Genomic DNA, 17,974 nt, shown 5'->3' with positions numbered 1-17,974 from the left:
TGACCCTGATACTCAGATAGTTTGTGCTTACTCATAACCACTAGGAAACTATAAGGGTTATTTCAGTGTTCAGTTACGTTGAAGAATAATTCTGCCTGTCATATTGCTGCCCATAAAATTCTATGGGCCTCTTCACAGTACTGCATTGTAAGGGATCAAGTAATTGCAGGCTTTTTATTAAAGTCTATACTGCAGTCTTCATTGCAGTTCAGTCATTATAATGAGTGCGTTATGCAGCAGACCACTATGAATCCAGCCTTCGGGGCTACGGCCTTGTTCACAACAGGGACGTTGCTGTACACTTTTCACAGCGTTGTGCGCTTTGCAAGGTGCAGCTTTTTCCATTGATTCTAATGTACCACGTTCACATCTATGCGCCATGTTACTGTGAGCAACTGTGGTTTCCCATGATTAGAGTGACCAGACGTCCTGGATTGCCCGGGACGCGTCCCGGATTCAGGGTCCGCTGTCCCAGGCTTAATGAGGTCCCGTGAAACATCCCGCTTTCAGCAGCGGGACGTCCCGGCCTCGGGACTTTGGCCACTCTCTCCTCATGAACTGGCAGCGGCGTCTATACACGCTGTGCCAGTTCATTGCCTGCAGCCCCGCTCCAGCCTCCTCTTTCGGTGTCTGTCTGTTCCGACACCGGCAGGCAGAGCAGGGCTACGGCAAGATGGCTGCCGAAGCCCTGTACTGGAGACTATTTGTGTCTCCAGTACAGGGCTTCGGGCGCCATCTTGCCGTAGCCCTGTCAGCGCGGGAGATATGCAGGGGAAAGGTGGTCCCGGGAGGAGCGCGCCAGAGGCCGGAGACTTCTGCCAGGTGAGTAAATGCTTTCTTTTCCAGGTGAAATGTTTGCCCGCAGTGCGTTTCTTGTCTGGTGAAATGTTTGCCCACATTACGTTTCTTGTCTGGTGAAATGTTTGCCCGCAGTGCGTTTCTTGTCTGGTGAAATGTTTGCCCACATTACGTTTCTTTTCTGGTGAAATGTTTGCCCGCAGTGCGTTTCTTTTCTGGTGAAATGTTTGCTTGCATTGCGTTTCTTTTCTGGTGAAATGTTCGCCCGCAGTGCGTTTCTTGTCTGGTGAAATATTTGCCCGCAGTGCGTTTCTTGTCTGGTGAAATGTTTGCCCACATTACGTTTCTTTTCTGGTGAAATGTTTGCCCGCAGTGCGTTTCTTTTCTGGTGAAATGTTTGTCCATATTACGTTTCTTGTCTGGTGAAATGTTTGCCCGCATTGCGTTTCTTTTCTGGTGAAATGTTTGCCCGCAGTGCGTTTCTTTTCTGGTGAAATGTTTGCCCGCATTGCGTTTCTTTTCTGGTGAAATGTTTGCCCGCATTGCGTTTCTTTTCTGGTGAAATGTTTGCCCGCATTGCGTTTTTTTTCTGGTGAAATGTTTGCCCGCATTGCGTTTCTTTTCTGATTAAATGTTTGCCCGCATTGCGTTTCTTTTCTGGTGAAATGTTTGCCCGCATTGCGTTTCTTTTCTGATGAAATGTTTGCCTGCATTGCGTTTATTTTGTACTGACATGTTTGCCCGCATTGCGTTTATTTTGTACTGACATGTTGCCCGCATTGCGTTTATTTTGTACTGACATGTTGCCCGCATTGCGTTTATTTTGTACTGACTTGTTTGCCTGCATTGCATTTATTTTACACTGACATGTTTGCCCGCATTGCATTTATTTTATACTGACATGTTGCCCGCATTGCGGTTATTTTGTGCTGGCATGTTGCCTATTGCTTTTATTTTCTGGTGTCCGGGGTAACTGTTACTGCATTTATTATTTAATGGTCATAGATGGCTATGTTTGCTGCTTTGTGGTTACGGTATACTATTAGCATCACACAGTTTCTGCACACCCATGATGCAAAGTCTCGTTTGTCCACATCATGGCGAAAACACTGCTTTCTTATGCCTCGCTGTTACATCATTACATTAGCTCCGCCCATACAATGTCATGGCCATGCCCATTTTTCGCCGCGGCGCTCCTCAGTCCTCCCCGTCCCAGGTTGGACCCACAAAAATCTGGTCACTCTACCATGATGCATCACATCACTCCTGAATATGCAAATCATCTGTTTATGCCCATGTAAGCCAGGCACACATCCAGAGCTACTGGTATGGGTTCACGATATATACAACAGCGGTTCTGGATGTGCTTTCAGGGGCATAAAGAGATTTGCATATTTGGGAATGATGCATCATGGGAAACCACCATTGCTCACTTATTGCTGGATTATCGCAAATACTTTTGGTTTAAAAAAGCATCATTATATTGCTGAAATTAAAAACACGAATGCAAAAAGCTACCTAACTGTATAATATATAATGTACACAGACTTTCAGATAAGAGTGAAAAATGTCACCCTGTGAGCATCTTATCATCGGGGAGATGCACCCATTTGATTTCTGCTATTACATTCTCCAAATAAATGCAGCAGACAATAATGAAAGTTTGCTGTCAATTCTACTTGAGAGCCTGAGGATTTAAAGCACAGACACCGTTCTCTGTAATCCCATTTCTATGATGGATTCATTGCACAATTCACAACGGGAGTTGTAAAGTAAGCAACGCTGTGGCCTTAGCTGTGAAAGCAGGAGCGTGTTAGTGTCAGCTTTGATCGGATGGATTGATAACAGAGATTTAGTTTGTTTTTATGAGTGTAGATTCAGGCCTCTGCAAAACACAGGAGGCTTAGAGCAAATACAATAAAGTCTGACCACTGAGCACAAGATAAAGGCACAATGGCATGCAACGGATGTGTGGAGCTCTATTCAAATATTTCCAAATAAGCTCTTATTTGTCACTGTGACAAGTTTATACTAAAAAGAAGCATCTCCTCCATAAACTAATGTTTCAACATTTTTAGTAGTTATCAAGTTGACTCTACAGTATTACTGGCTGTTCTACAAGTTTTTAAGGCTTCCACCTTTGCTACAGCAGTTATAAGGTTGTCCTACTCTCAGCTTTGGATTTTAGATTTAATTTCGTGCTACAATGGGACAAGTTAGTCATTCTTTTCTTGACAGTGATTGTCACGATTGTGGAACTTTCCCCGTGATCAGCGCACAACGCGTGCGCTGACACGGCGGAGATCCTCCACAAGCGTATAATTTGCAGGAACCCAGCAAAAGGTGCTATGCACCTGTAGAGGGAAATTCCTGTCGGCAGATGGCGCTGGGGAGTGCAGAGGAACCAATCCTCTGTACCTCCACAAGTGCCAGACAGGAATTGTACGAAGCGCAGAACGCAATCGCAAGAGAGGCGATTGCGAATGAGATTGAGCAAAAGGGATAGGTTGTATGTGTGTGCGCCAATCCAGTCGCCACTCCGCGACCGCGCACACACAACAGCAGATACGAAATAGGAACGCGATCGCGAGAGGTGCGATCGCGAGACGTGACACAAGGCAGAACAGAATAGAATACGAGGGTAGCAAAGGCACAGCAAATACAATAAGGAGATACTGAAAATAACAACCGCTAGCTAACCGCGAACACCGCACTCATTCGCAACAGTGCACGCGGTTATGCGCGATCTCCACGTGATAAGCACAATAGAGACAAGCACGCCTAACTAACCATAAACAGACAAACATGAAACAGGGGACGCGAGCGCTTGCTTAACGGTTACCTCACCGAGCCTGTAGCAAGCGCAGCGGACAAGACAGACACACGAAAAACAAGAACTAGGCAGGAAGGATCCACCGCTCTTCCGCCAGAGCAAGTGTGATTCAAGCAGGAACACAGATCAGAAAGATCCACAGCCGCTAACGCTAGCGGCTAGTGCGATCTCAGCAAGACAGAACGATTCGCTATCAACCGCCGTTGGTGACAGCGCAATCGCGACCGACAAGACAGAACAGAAGGATCCCCAGCGCTCGCACAAAGTAGCTAGCGCGATCCCAGGAAACAGAACAGAAGGATCCCCAGCGCTAGCACAAAGTAGCTAGCGCGATCCCAGGAAACAGAACAGAAGAGATAGCTGGCAGCAACCGCTGCACCAGCTATACTCCAAGAACATAGATCAGAACCATTTCCTGTCAACCACCATAGGGACAGGACAATGGCAAACAGGCAAGACAAGACAGAACAGGCAATACAGATAATACAACCTGACTGGGCTAGAAGGGGAGCCTAAAGCAACCCCCAGGAATTAACTATACTAGATAGCAATGGCTGACACTCCAGCAGTGTCCATCAGGAACTGAGCATGGAAGGGAAATGACCAGCAAAGCATTGTGGGAAAGACATAGTACTTATAGTACACGCCTCCAATGAATGTGGCCAGGCAATTTGCATGACAACGTATGCAAATTCCTCTGCAAGCACAAGCTGCAAAACTGACAGAAACTCTTCTTTCCAGAGTCCTGCAGCATGCAAACTTACACAATGGTCAAAGGGCTGCCTGTCTGCACAGGCAGCTGAGCAAATCATCACAGTACCCCCCCCCCCTCCAGGGTCGAATTCCAGACGACCCCCAAAACTGCTATTAGCAACAGACTCAAACTGAAGACTCATGAAGGTCGGGGCAGCCCGACAAGGTCCAATTCCAGAGTCAGTCCACCCGAAACCGACCTCATCGGAAACAGAAGCCACCGAAACATGCCCATCAGTACTACCAGTCTCAGTATAACACCCATCAGGACTGTGAACGCCAGAGAAGAAGCCATCGACACCCTCCAGACAATACCCACCACCTTCCACGGAGCGTCCGAAAATACCAAACCTGCCACAATACCTGTTCGAAGTGTCCCTTACAACACAAAAGCCACCGTTGATCTTATCCAGTGTACCAAGCAAAATTTCTCCCGGAATCTCCCAGAACCTTTTGAAGCTCCACAGAGATCCCAAGAGGGCAGAACAATCACCAGGCTCACATGGAGCATTACCAAGAACCCCCATGGAACCAATGACAATTCCGGATTCAGAATTACTAGGACACCCATCAAGATCAAGACTTTCAGGGACCACTTCTGGGCATGCAAGCAGGCAGGCCATATCAGAGCAGGTCTCCACCGAGGAAGCATCTGAGTACGCTGGTAACCGAGACACACTTGGGCTTTCTGGGTCACAGAGCACACTGGGGTACACCAGCACAGGAGAACCCTCAGGACATGTCGGGGAACTGCCAACCTCAGAGTCCAGCACGACAAGACCAAAACCAGTACCGGACAGAGAATCATCATGAGTGGAGGTCACAGGCACTGGACTTCCAAAAGAAGACTCGGATACAAATTCAGAAATTTCTGTGACAATAATATCATCTTTGACTACATATGAGTGAAGCTCCATCAGAGCTGAAAAGGTAGCCAGCAAGGCAGCAATGCCTACGGAAGAGGGTAACCCCTCAGAAGAACTTGGGGGGCAGGAGAAATCTCCTACAAGTTCTGCACCCTTTGGGAGGAACTCGGAGACCTCCAGAACATCCAACAAGACCTCAGGAGCATCATTTTTCAAGTTTTCTAAAAAGGATTCTGAACTATCCATGTTACAGGGCAAAACTGGAACTTTATTTTGTGGACAGGGCAGATGTCCCAGGAATGGTTCCACCATAACCTGAGACTGGATCTCATCATCATGAGGGGAATGTACAGGTATATTTACTGGAACACACACTGACTCCCTAACTTCATTCTCACTGTACCCAGAATTCTGTAAGGCAGTCAAACTAGCTTGTAACTCCAAAACTGCAGAAAAACAAGTAAAAATAGCAGCAATACCTAGACGAGCCTCTAGGGGCAGGGCAGGAGATATTGTACAAGGCAATGTTGACTCATCCAGAGTACAGGGTGGAGAGTCAAAACTTCCCTCAGAGCAAGAAAGGGACTCACAAATGTCAGTGTGATTGGACATCATATTGTTATTCATGGTACAGGGCAGGTTCAGAGAAAGCGTCTCTGAATAAGGCAAAGAGGGTTCAGCATCAGATTCGCAAAACCGAAGCGCTGTCTCACTCTTAGATTCGGCTAACAATGTCGAATCCGAGGAATCAGAACGCAAAACCTGCGAATCAAAATTCACTTTAGGTTGTGAAACTGACGCTTCTATAGCGCAAACCTCCGCGATCTGCGGAGCAGACTGCAAGGCATCTAGGACCGAAACGCTGGAGCAACTGTCCCCAGGCAACGGGCCCTTACAGGTGTGAACAGGGTGAGACAGAGACTCATCTGCAGAAGAAATAGTGACATCAACAGGACAAGCTTTATTAGGCATATTAATTTTACTTTTGACGCTGCACAGTCGAGAAACTTTCCCCATAGCAGGGTCACAGACGGAAGATCTCAAAGATCTGTTTCTAAATGACAAAGCATCCCACACATCTTTGAGGAAACCGGCAGACTCATGCCGATCACAATCTGCAGGAACATCCGAGAAACAGGCATCAGATCGCACAGATTCAAACTGCACACTGTCAGGAGCGAATCCTTCAGGATTCGCACAGGAATCAACCACAGCGGCACACTCATTCATTTCAGATTGCACAAAGTCAAGACTCACATACTTTACCCCAGAAAGGCAGGAACAATCATCCGACAACGATGTCTCTTTATTGGAATAAATTGGTTGGTGTGTGTGCAACTCATCCAAAATCATTTGCCATACATAGATCACCAGATCCACATCATCCTTGTCACATTCATCGGAATCAATCAGAAGGTACATAGAGTCAAGACAAGCATTCAAGACATCTTCGCTTTTTGCGATGTAAAAATCGCAAAAGGCTTTCCAATCAAAATCGAATTCCTCCAGCAAGGCCCCAACATCCCAGGAAGCAAATGGGGGTTCAAACAGGCCAGTATCCAAATAATCTCCATAGGGGTGGAGTTCAGGAACAAGAACAGATTTTTTAACTGCTTTAATGTAGTGTGCGATCCTACCTATAGCAGGATCCACATAAGCTTTGGATTGGGGCAGAAAACCTGGAAACTGATCAGCAGATGCATTATAAACATCATTATCATACTGCATGGTTTTGCCCATTTCAGACTTGACAGAAATAACCTCCCTATCTGTGGTTGCCATGGGCAATGGATCTTTCCGCTGGGAAGCCTTCCTAGATCTTTTACGTTTGGACTTAGAGGCTTTGGATGGCTGCTTTATGGATGAAAGAGTAGATGTAACAGCTGATTGAGCTGCTGACAACAACTCATTAAGGGGGTATGGTAATTGAGGTAATCTCAGCCAATTGTGAATTAAAAAGGCCAAGAATTCCAGGGGTCTTTGACTCAGGGTGGTATGATCTAACACATCATAACCCCACATTGACATTTCGCCCCCCAACAGAATGTAGACCATTTGGGGGGCCCAGGTAGACACTGGGGTGCATTGGAATTCAGGGTTCGCTAACAGTTTCGTACACTCAGACAAAAATTCGTCTGCTGATTCAGGTTCAAGTTTTTTAAATCTCTTAAAGGTACAAGAGCCATATTCGACAAAATCGTACAAATCGGAAATTCCGTCTACACTGGGGTTTTGGGTTGGGCTGGTCATTCTGTCACGATTGTGGAACTTTCCCCGTGATCAGCGCACAACGCGTGCGCTGACACGGCGGAGATCCTCCACAAGCGTATAATTTGCAGGAACCCAGCAAAAGGTGCTATGCACCTGTAGAGGGAAATTCCTGTCGGCAGATGGCGCTGGGGAGTGCAGAGGAACCAATCCTCTGTACCTCCACAAGTGCCAGACAGGAATTGTACGAAGCGCAGAACGCAATCGCAAGAGAGGCGATTGCGAATGAGATTGAGCAAAAGGGATAGGTTGTATGTGTGTGCGCCAATCCAGTCGCCACTCCGCGACCGCGCACACACAACAGCAGATACGAAATAGGAACGCGATCGCGAGAGGTGCGATCGCGAGACGTGACACAAGGCAGAACAGAATAGAATACGAGGGTAGCAAAGGCACAGCAAATACAATAAGGAGATACTGAAAATAACAACCGCTAGCTAACCGCGAACACCGCACTCATTCGCAACAGTGCACGCGGTTATGCGCGATCTCCACGTGATAAGCACAATAGAGACAAGCACGCCTAACTAACCATAAACAGACAAACATGAAACAGGGGACGCGAGCGCTTGCTTAACGGTTACCTCACCGAGCCTGTAGCAAACGCAGCGGACAAGACAGACACACGAAAAACAAGAACTAGGCAGGAAGGATCCACCGCTCTTCCGCCAGAGCAAGTGTGATCCAAGCAGGAACACAGATCAGAAAGATCCACAGCCGCTAACGCTAGCGGCTAGTGCGATCTCAGCAAGACAAAACGATTCTCTATCAACCGCCGTTGGTGACAGCGCAATCGCGACCGACAAGACAGAACAGAAGGATCCCCAGCGCTCGCACAAAGTAGCTAGCGCGATCCCAGGAAACAGAACAGAAGGATCCCCAGCGCTAGCACAAAGTAGCTAGCGCGATCCCAGGAAACAGAACAGAAGAGATAGCTGGCAGCAACCGCTGCACCAGCTATACTCCAAGAACATAGATCAGAACCATTTCCTGTCAACCACCATAGGGACAGGACAATGGCAAACAGGCAAGACAAGACAGAACAGGCAATACAGATAATACAACCTGACTGGGCTAGAAGGGGAGCCTAAAGCAACCCCCAGGAATTAACTATACTAGATAGCAATGGCTGACACTCCAGCAGTGTCCATCAGGAACTGAGCATGGAAGGGAAATGACCAGCAAAGCATTGTGGGAAAGACATAGTACTTATAGTACACGCCTCCAATGAATGTGGCCAGGCAATTTGCATGACAACGTATGCAAATTCCTCTGCAAGCACAAGCTGCAAAACTGACAGAAACTCTTCTTTCCAGAGTCCTGCAGCATGCAAACTTACACAATGGTCAAAGGGCTGCCTGTCTGCACAGGCAGCTGAGCAAATCATCACAGTGATGTGCCTACCATGTGCTCACAGCACCAGGTGTAGCCATCGCTAGGAGTGCCGCTGTAGTGCTCAGTCACTGTGTTCTTCCACCTGGGACTTTTTTTCATAGTTTGGGCAACATTCAGAAACATAACAGTAGGCTGTGCAGGGGACTCCACTAATTCCTGCACAAGATGTAGCATCCCTTCCCCTTTCTGTCCCGTGGTCAATGTGACTCCTCACTCTCTACACACAGCCTGCAGTGATTGAATGTGCAGACCAGCAGGGTGAGTAGAGAGAATGATTGCTGTGCTGCAGCTGGAACATTAGCGAGGAGAGGTGGCAGGATGTGTTTAGTGCTTCAGAAGTTGCCTGTCATTAGTAGCCATGTGCACTGGCTGCTGTAATACCAGAGTGCCCTGGACTATTGATTATTTATCCTGATCAGAGTAATTAATCAATAAATCAGGGCAGTCTGCTGTTGCAGAAGCCAATGATACAGGTGCTGACAGCCAACTTCTGTAGTGAGCAGAGAAGCAAATTCTTGATCATTTTTAGATTAGCTTGATTGCAGGTAATCTTATCTCTTTTCCCAGCTCCCCCTCCCACCCTGTTGTCTTCCCCTATGTCCATTCCAATTTTCAGACTTTAGTGGTTAACAGCATGTCCCTGCGAAACCGCACTGGTGATGTATGCAGTCCTGATGAGAGGTCTTCCTGCCATTTCTCCTCTCCCAGCAGGCTCTCTGTCTTATGCCTCTACCTATTTACCCCCCTCCTCCTATGCATTCCCCTCTTTTGTATGTCCCCTTTTTCTGACTGTCCTCAGAGAAGCTCACAATCTAATTGTATTCTAGTCATGGTCTAATGTCCTACCATATTATTATTACTAGTAGACCCAAGCCTGTTTAAAAATGGGCTCTAGGTCTTTTTTCTGCCGCCGCCGACAGTGCGCATGCGTGCGCCCGCCGCGCACTAACGCACCCACCCACCTCACTCGCCCGCCTCGCTCCCGACGCATCGACACAGGGATTTTATTGTATAGGATTATTGTGTATTTATATAGCACAGCATCTTCTGCAGCACTTGTATAGGGTATAGAGTTTCATAACGGTTAGCCCCGTCCACATACTAATGACTCCTTTTCCCCCCCAAAAAAAACAAAATTTACAGAGATAAGCTCGGCATCCCAACCCATCAACCCTCCCATAAAACAGTTGGCTGTTTTGAAGGGGGGGGGGGGGGGGGTGTGTGTGTAAATAATCAGCACCAGGTGTCAAATTCTCTAGGTTCGCCACTGATTCTTGAGAGGTTTGGCAGCATCCCTTGACAAGTGAAAAAATGCCTATAGTGGATGGAGTTCATTCAGTGATAATAGTGCTCTTTTTGAGAAGCAGCAGTTTCCACCCTTTTTCACATGGGTGCAGTCACATGAAACATTTGAGACTTTCCTTACTGGTAGATCAGCATTGGTAATTCATCAGCTTAATGAATATGGGTTTTAGCATTAGAGAATGTTCATGTCAGGCTCTAGGTTAGTTTAGAGTTAAGCTAGACTAATGTTATCAGCTAGAGGAAGTTATTGTGTTACGTTAGGGTTAACAGGAGACTGGAGTTATGTAGGTTAGGGTTAAAGAGGACACAAGGATTTTAAAGAGAATCTGTATTGTTAAAATCGCACAAAAGTAAACATACCAGTGCGTTAGGGGACATCTCCTATTCCCCTCTGTCACAATTTCGCCGCTCCCCACCGCATTAAAAGTAGTCAAACACAGTTTTAAAAAGTTTGTTTGTAAACAAACAAAATGGCCACCAAAACAGGAAGTAGGTTGATGTACAGCAGGTTCAAACATAGAAAATACATCCATACACAATCAGGCTGTATACAGCTTTCCTTTTGAATCTCAAGAGATCATTTGTGTGTTTCTTTCCCCCTGCAGCTCTCACCCACTGAAGAGATACAAGCTGATTGTTTCTTCCTGCAGACAGCTCTGCCCGGTGTCTGTAATTCCTCAGCATGTTACTCCTTTCACAACAGAGGAGGATTTATCCAGCTTGTAAAAGATAAGAGAGCAGAGAAAAGCTGGCTAATGTAAATAACACACACACAGGGGAGTGTGCATAGAGGGGGCCTGGAGGGGGGGCGTGCATCACAGATCCACAACACTGAAGTTGGCAGCCTTCCAGACACAGGGTGACAAGTCCGACAGGGGAAAGATACATTGATTTATTACAGAGATGGTGATAGTAGAAAGTGCTGCAGTAAGCCAGAGCACATTAGAATAGGTTTAGGAACTTATAGGATGGTAGAAAACCGGATGAAATTTTTGTTACAGAGTCTCTTTAAAAATCAGAAATGCTTCTTATAACAATATATTGTTTGCAACACACACAATTGCTCACTCCCAGCTCAGCAATTTCCTACCTTTATCTGGTCAGCAGGCGCCTGTCAGCCAATCAGGTGCACAGTTATACACCCCTTGCCTGCTGTACCAAATCTAGCAGGAATTGCATAAATTAGACAGCATTCTGGTAAGAGACTTCAGTTGGACGTAATCATAGATTATGTTGCTAGCAGGACCGCCCTGTGCAGGCATTCTTCCCACAGGGGTCTCTCCCTAACCACTCACCTGTCACACGCATCCTGGAAGCTGCAAAAAAATAAATTAATTAAAAAAATAAAACCACAAACACACTTCCCTCCAGGTATCTAATGGTGGTTTGGGGGCCCCCGTCAGTGAGAGAGTCCGGCGCCCCCAGCTGTCGTGTGAACCAGGGTTTTTGATTTTAACAATATATTGTTGCATATTGGTATGTAACCATGCCTTACCAGTGATGTTTAGTCTAGGCTATGATGTCATGCAGCCTTCTGTTTCAGAGCACTCTGAGGGTCCAGGATCAACTGACAGTGCGCATCCATTTAAAAAGGGTACCTGGAAAAAAGGGCGCCTGGTGTAGCCCATATATGCCAAATTTGGCAACAAAGGGCGCCTGGTGTAGCCGAAAAAGCTACTTTTGGTTTATAAAAAGGATGCTTTTATAGGCAAAATTAGTTGGGCTTTACAAAGGCTCTAGATATAGCTGAGAAAAGTGATTACTATGCCCTAACTGCTCCCTCCCCTGATGGTGGTGCCTAACCCTAAGACCACCCCCCCCCCCCCCCTCTGCTAGTGATGCCTGGAGCCCCTGGTGATTACTATGACCTAATTTCTCCCTACTCTCACACAGAACCCTACCCTAACTCTAACCCCCCCCCCCCCCGGTGATTCCTAACCCCCCCCCCCCCTGCACCCCAGAATCAAAAATCTTGGCTATAAAAAGGTGCCCTTTTGTAGAAGAATCAAAAACCTTGTAGCCGAATAAAAAATATGGGTTACAGTAGGGCGCCCTTTTGTAGCCCTCCAAAAATATGTGCTATAAAGGGGCGCCCTTTTGTAGTCGAAAACCTTGTAGCCGAATAAAAAATATGGGCTACAAAGGGGCCCCTTACTTTAGCCGAAGACCTTTTAGCTGAATAAAAAATATGGGCTACAAAGGGGCCCCCTACTGTAGCTGAAAGTAGGCAAGTAAAATATGGGCTACCAAGGGGCGCCCGCTTGTAGCCTATATCAAAACTCTGGTGCCCTTTTTACCACCTTGTAGCTGATATTTGCAGAAATAACATAGATGTCTATGGAGGCGCCCTTTTCATACAGGCAGCTCAGGCGCCTTTTCAACTGGTCCCCTGACAGTGCTCCTCACTACACTGGAAGTTGGAGGGCTGAACATCCCACAGTGTTCATCTTGTCAGCACTAAAGATACCAAAATCGCCTATAAATCACCTATACATTTCAGAATGTAAATCATGGTGGGATAAGATTTTACAATGATCAAACCTTGACTAAATAATTTTAGTCAATGAGATGCTAGTGATTTTGTCTTGGGTGCAAATGTATTTATATTATTTATTTAGTTATTGTATTTATAAAACGCCAACGTATTACGCAGCAAATTGTATGCCGCTTTGAATTGGGCCAGTCAAATTTCTGCTGATTTAAATTAGTCCAGTTGAAAGCTGCAAACCGGTTTTATTAAATTTACATGCGAACTGGCACTATTGCTATCTCCTTTACCATCTCTACTTACCATCCCTCCATACAAGGACGACATTATTGGCTGGTGTAACAGCATAGAAATAACCTTAAGGGCTGCAACCCACTAGAACGATTTTTTGAGCGTTTGGGGAGCCCTTTGAATCGCTAGCGCTTTCCCTAAACGCTCTGCCAATGTAAATAAATGTAACAAATTCCACAGTAGCGATTGCGAATAGCAAAATTGCAATCGCAGGACATGCAGCATTTTGAAAGCGTTTGCGCTTCAATGTAATGTACTGAAGCGCTGGCAAATCGCTCATGAATGGCTACACATAGCGATTTGAGTGCGATTGCAAACTGCAAAATAAAATTATGATACATTGAAAGGACCAATCAGAATTAAAATCACTAATCGCAAATCGCTACACAATCGCTGGCAAAAAGCGTGCACTTTTTAAAATCGATCCCAAAAGCACCGGAAAACGCTCATGAAATCGCTTACAAATCGCTTATTAAAAACGCTAGCGATTGTACTAGCGATTTGCGATTTGTAGTGGGTTCCAGGCCTGAAGCTTCATCTACACAGTACAATTTTCTGTCAGATCGGATCTATTAGACAGATCTATTCGATAATTTCCAACCGGTCCAATCGGATTGTTAGATTTTGCAATAGATTTTGGGTTCTTATGAAAGCAAAATCTATATCGCAAAATTGATCTGAAACATTTTGGACATCTACACATGATGCAATTTCTCATTAGATCTATCTAGTAGATCCGTCTGTCTGATGGAAAATTGTACCGTGTAGATGAGGCTTTAGGCCAGAAACCCACTAGGAGCGATTATCTGAGCGCTTTGCAATTTGAAAACTCTTGCTAATGTATTGTCTGGGTGTGATCCCACATGAGCGATTTGATTTTATAAAAATCCCCCATAGCATTGCATTAGCAAGAGCTTTTTCAAATCACTAGCGCTTAGAAATCACTCCTAGTGGGTTTCTGGCCTGTGTGAATACAAGGCAGCCGGGATTTTTACCCTTTTTGTTATGATGTATCCTTTTCAATGAATGAGTATTCCTGGTGAAAAAGAATCTATCTCTCTTATAAATTGTAACTAGTGGTGCTGCAGTATACTGAAATTCAGGATCAACGGTGACCATGCCTTTGGTCAGCAGGAAGAGTGCCAGGGTACATGTCCTCTTGATTGCTGGATCTGATCTTGATTCACAATCATGATAAAAGCGGTTACCGTAATAATGTTTCTTCTAAAATAGAAGTTTCAGAAATGTTGAAAACAGAAGAATGGAGCAAGAAGAGTAGATGAAAGAAAAGCCCATGCAATCCAGGATAGAAGGAACAAAGAATCTATCAAGAAAATAGCAAGGGATACAAATAAACACTATGGGCTGGTGCACACCAAAACCCGCTAGCAGATCCGCAAAATGCTAGCAGATTTTTAAACGCTTTTTTTTATTTTTATGAGGCGTTTTGCGGATTGCTGCTGCGGTTTTCAGTATAGTAGATTTCATATATTGTTACAGTAAAGCTGTTACTGAACAGCTTCTGTAACAAAAACGCCTGCAAAACCGCTCTGAAGTGCCGTTTTTCAGAGCGGTTTGCGTTTTTCCTATACTTAACATTGAGGCAGAAACGCATCCGAAATCCAAAAAATGCCTCACCCAGGCATTTTTCGTTTCTGCAAAACGCCTCCCGCTCTGGTGTGCACCACCCCATTGAGATACATTGACCAAGCAGATCCGCAGCCGCAAGCGGATCTGAAAACGCCCAAAAAGCCGCTCGGTGTGCACCAGCCCTATTTTAAAGGTGTGTTTTTTGCTTTTTTATTACAGGGAATGTAACTTTTGTTGTGGGTTTTTGCTATCATGGGTGTGGATAGGCAGCACATAACACTCTTATACAGTATTACTGCCAACTCCAGTTAATGAAACAGAAATGCAGGTTGAATTTGTGTTTATTGTGAATCCGATGCCTTCATTGTTGGTAGCTGCTAGAAAAGGCACTATCAGTGGGTAGTGGTATTTAGTTGGATGCAGTAGATCTCTCAAGTTGAAGGTGAGGTCAAGCCTGTTTAATCAGAAAAACATGAAATGATCTGGAACTTAGAATCCCCTTTTGGTAGCCATTCTAAGCAGCTCATTTAAACTTCAGAACTCACATCTCTGCTGTTTATGCATAATGCACTTCAAACATCTGCTCTACTGTCATTAGCTGTAGATTGCACCCAGCACAAATCCATCTCCGTGGTCCTTCACAATGGTACAGACAGTACAGGTAGAGGTAAAAATAAGATAAAAATACTCTGAACAATTCTGGACAATAAAAAAATATCCATATAGCAAAAAACTGAGGTTACTCATACAGTGGGTAAAAATGTTATTAATATGCGTCCACAGATAGTGATAATGCTTTTTGACCACTGTATGAAACCCCAATTGTTTGTTGTATGGCTATTGATGTATTTAGGATGTCGTAAGGACATTAGTGGCAACAATTAAAGTTGAGGAGTTCCCATAATGGAATGTTTTGGTTACCAGAAATTGCGCTTTATGGGAAAAAGCGTTTTACGAATGTTTAGTTGCTGTTGTAAAGTAAAACCTATAGGTAAGAAAAGCTATACTCAGTTTTTACATACATATTTTAGCACTAGCAGATTTCATGATATCTTTATCCACTTCCTAGTTAAAATTATAGGCTTTAGTACTGTGGTGTTTTTTTTTAAATAATTATTTCCAAATTTATACAAAGCATTAGTGTTATTATAATTTAACTTTTTCAATTTGCTATAATTTAACAATTCTGTTAAAGGAAGAGCAACAAATACAGACTATGAACATAAATACAATATATGCTAAACCTGTAGATGGTCATATCGATGGGTCAATTTTGGTCATGCATAGCAAGGACAGATAACATTAAGATGCTCACTAACGAACCAATTCACCCCTTGTGGCAGTGGATGAAGGGCCTACCTTGTAGAGATCAGGGAACAGCAATACAGGTGCAGTGATAAGTTAGAACTGAAACACCAAGCTAGTTGATGCTCTGGTTATATATTAAATAGTACATTGTGATTGTGAAGAATTGCTCTTTAAAACTAAAACCTTAAACTTCTAGAACTTTATTATTTTATTATTATTTAGCGCCAACATCTTCCGCAGCGCTGTACAGAGTATATTGTCTTGTCACTAACTGTCCCTCAAAGGGGCTCACAATCTAGTTCCTGCCATAGTCATATGTCTATATTGTGTAGTGTATGTATTTGTAGTCTAGGGCCAATTTTGGGGAAGCCAATTAACTTATCTGTATGTTTTTGGGGATGTGGGAGGAAACCGGAGTACCCGGAGGAAACCCACTCAGACACAGGGAGAACATACAAACTCCTTGCAGATGTTGACCTAGCTGGGATTTGAATTGGGGACCCAGCGCTGCAAGGCAAGAGTGCTAACCACTACGCCACCGTGCTACCCACTTGCTTCTAAATAAATCCCACTCGAATAATATGTTGCCTTTAGGCAGCCTACCTCCGTGAATAACTTAGAAAGGAAGTGACATAGAAATAGGGGATGCAGAGGTTGCAACTGCACTGGGGCCTTGAACACTAAGAGGTCTTCTCTTAAATGATTTAATAGGCCATTGCACAGTGTTGTGACCCTTAACAGGTAACAGCTACAACTGCTGGCTACTTGACCCATTCATTCCAATGAGTGGGTAGGCTGGTAGCTGGAATCAGAGATTCAAGTAGCGATCTTTGAAGAAATCAGAGTATAAGCTGTGGATGTTATTGGGAAGTGAGCAGCAACCATGTCAAAACAAGATATCAGAGAGCCTGTTAGCACGGATGCTGCCACAGAGTAGGTTAGTACTGTATTTTCCCCCCCCTAAACTACTCAAAGTTTCAGCTTCAAAGGACACCTGGACTGAGAGGGATATGGATGCCGTCATATATTTATTTCCTTTTAACTAATACCAGTTGAAAGGCACCCTGCGGATCTCTTTGGCTGTAGTAGAATTTTTATCACACACCTGAAACAAGCATGTGGCTAATCTTATTAGACTTCAGTCAGAAACATCTGATCTGCATGCTTGTTCAAGGTCTATGGCTAAAAGAGGCAGAGAAACCGCACACAGGACAGACAGGTTATGTGCATTGCTAAAAGAGAAACGCATATGGCAGCCTCCATATCCCTCTCATTTCAGTTATTTTGTAAATTGTAACTGTCAGGGATAAAATCAATTCTTTATTTTTATCTGGTAAACAAGTAATAAGGATGATAACCGGGCAATCCAAAGTTAAGATCACTGTTACTTTTCTTGTTGATATATGATGATTCCCCAGTTTACCTGACTCTTATTTAGTACACACAAAGTTTGGTACACAAAAAGGAAGTTGCAGGGCGTGCTGGGTTGTCCTTTTTTGCTTCTCTATTTCCCCTTAGACTTGACTAATGCAGCCTGAGGGCTTGTTCACACTAAGGGCGTTTTTTGCCCTTTTTTCAAACGCGGGCAATTTTCAAAAAATCGCGCTAAGAACACTAATGCAATGATTCTCTATGACAGAGTTCACATCTGAGCGGTTAGTTTCCGATCTGCTCAGAGAAGCGCTGCATTCTATAGTGAAGGGTGGGCAAATCAGGCAGAGGAGAGTAGGGCAGGAAATGACATCAGGATTGGCTTCAAAATAGCCACACTTAAAATGGGAAATGCTAAGAAGGATTTTCTCTTTTTTTACTGTAGAAAAATCACTAAAATCAAAACATGGACAGTGCAATACATATGTTATGTAAGTAGAGCAAGTATTCATCTACTTATATATGTGTCTTTTTTTCTGAGATAGTATGGCTGACAGCTCCTCTTTAAAGGGACCCTGAGCAGTGCCCTAAATTGAAAATCGTGACTTACCCGCGGCTTCCGCCAGCACCCTGTTGCCCATGAGGTACCCCGGGAACCTCCCTTCCCAGGTCCCAATGGTGGCTCCGCGTGGGTTCCATCAGGCTAGT

Source organism: Hyperolius riggenbachi, chromosome 2 (genome assembly GCF_040937935.1).
Source record: "Hyperolius riggenbachi isolate aHypRig1 chromosome 2, aHypRig1.pri, whole genome shotgun sequence".
In the NCBI taxonomy this organism is placed as follows: Eukaryota; Metazoa; Chordata; class Amphibia; order Anura; family Hyperoliidae; genus Hyperolius; species Hyperolius riggenbachi.
The sequence above is the reverse complement of the archived record's forward strand: the minus strand, read 5'-3'. Positions refer to the sequence as shown.